The sequence below is a fragment of the Humulus lupulus genome, chromosome 3, assembly GCF_963169125.1.
Source record: "Humulus lupulus chromosome 3, drHumLupu1.1, whole genome shotgun sequence".
Lineage (NCBI taxonomy): Eukaryota > Viridiplantae > Streptophyta > Magnoliopsida > Rosales > Cannabaceae > Humulus > Humulus lupulus.
Window position 1 is genome coordinate 213503355 of NC_084795.1, and position 2163 is coordinate 213505517.

Below are 2163 nucleotides of genomic sequence, written 5' to 3' on the forward strand. Positions count from 1 at the left end.
GTTATCAAAACATACCATAACACTTTTTGATGTGTTAAGACCGACTATGTTATCGTAGGTCAGGGTACTATACATAACACTTTATCATTGTTATACAGGTGTGTTATTATACTGTCAACGATAACACAATTTCTATGTTATTTTAATAAATAGATAAGTGTTTAATTATGTTATTTACAGTCGATTATATAACATATTTCAATACTTATAAATTTGTGTTATACTACACTTTAGTATAACACATTTTTTGAGTTATACTACACTTTAGTATAACACATTTTTTGTGTTATACTATAGTTTAGTATAACACATTTTTTGTGTTATACTACACTTTAGTATAACACATTATTTGTGTTATACTGCACTTTAGTATAACACATGTGTTATATTAGCTTAGAGAAACATAATCCTTTTTTACTTACACAAAACTAGGAAAACAAATACGAAAGTTGAAGCCAAATAAGGTAACATAAATAGATTTTTATTAATTACTCAAATGTAATTACAATATTTAGTCTACTAGTTGAGGCTTAAGAAATCATATTACAACATAATTTATGCCCAATTCAGATTCCTTTATCACTAAATACAAAACAAGAAATGTATACAAAAATTAGTGAAATATATTCTTCCATTCTAAAGGCCTCAACTACAAATGTTGTCAAGAATTGCTCCAAAGAAATCATCTCAATATACCTGCACATTGTAAAAAAAAAAAGTCCTTTTATTATTAAGAACATAAGACTTAAGCTAGTTTCCACCTGTAAGCATATAAAGTTTAAATTAAATTTGTAATAACTCCAAAACTTGACGAAACAGCAGGGTATAGCAAGATGTACTACCATGCAAAACAACGACTAAAGAAACAAAACATGCAACTTAAAATAATAAGCTAAGAGATGAACGGAGAGAAAATTCCACTGCCAAACAGAGTACTCCATCAATACCTAAAACTTAATGAAAATGAAAAAAACATTCAGCAGCATAATTCTAAAGCACAACAGAAGACTTTCTTCTTTATACCTTGACAAGGGCTGATGAAAGTCATCTTTTTGTTGGTAGTTCGTCTTCTAACATGGTCATATCAGCCTATTAAGAAAGAAAAATCTAAGCATATGAATTTTCCACAAAACAAACAGTTAAATTCAGAAATGAAAGTGAATGAGAAAATCAGAGAGGATAGAGAATTTATGAACTGAACTGTATTGCAATATATAGAAGTGTTAAATAGAAAAAGAGAATACATCACTTATAATGAACTAAAAATTAGAGTAAGACTAACAGATTCATAGAAACCATAACAGATTTAGCAGCTACCACTTAATTGATAAAATTTGTAGTATTAAAAGTACTACAATCTTTCCATTAATCATTTATAGTGTGCACAAGGGAAATAAAAAGCCCACCTGTTCAGATGATGTTAGAATGCCCTGTATAAAGCCCTGACAGTATATCCATGGAGATCAGAAGCATTGTTTGTCTCAACAATAAGGGCAGGCCATACATTCATAGCACTACACCAGTTCCTAATAGTCCAAACTAAAGAATTCAAAGTATGCCACAAGTATCTATTATCGACAAAAAAAAATCCAATTTTAATTCAGTAGTTATCAAATGTTTTCACTGCCATAATCATAGCTGCCACTAAAGCAGAAGATCATATTGACATAAGTAAGTTCATACAGCAGAGTCAAAGCTTAGTCATCACTAGGATTACCTTGCTTTCTTGTGCACCTCTTGTATTTACTATATAAATGCAATATAATTACTTAGTCATCATTAGGATTACAATAACCACTGTCAAACATACTTAATAAATTAAACATGTTTACAATTAAAGTGTAAATAAAAAGCTGCTCAAACGAATGGTTTCTCTTCAATGATTTTAATTCCTAGTGCAGGATACTTGGGTTAAAGTTTCTGAACAACAAGCCTAAAATGAATAAACTGCTTAAGTTGCACTAGACAAAACATGAATGAAGAAACCTAACCTCAACAGAGCATTGTCTATCAAAGATAGTTAGAGCACATGTTTAGACTCTTCATAAGAAATATCATCAAAGAATTTCATTAAGTAACAAGGCACCAGCCAAATTGAAATCAGATTTAAACAACAATTTACTAGTAATACTTAAATTAATAAGATGCTCTGAGACTTGAGTA

General features: G+C 29.6%; 1 long non-coding RNA gene across 1 annotated transcript; it reads right to left on the reverse strand.

The window, feature by feature from the left end:
- Positions 1-524: 524 nt before the first annotated feature.
- On the reverse strand, positions 525-1694 carry LOC133821515 (uncharacterized). Its single transcript, XR_009887637.1, has 3 exons — positions 1407-1694; positions 1024-1089; positions 525-696 (listed from the first exon to the last, which is right to left on the reverse strand). It is a non-coding gene; the product is annotated as an uncharacterized LOC133821515 (long non-coding RNA).
- Positions 1695-2163: the final 469 nt, after the last annotated feature.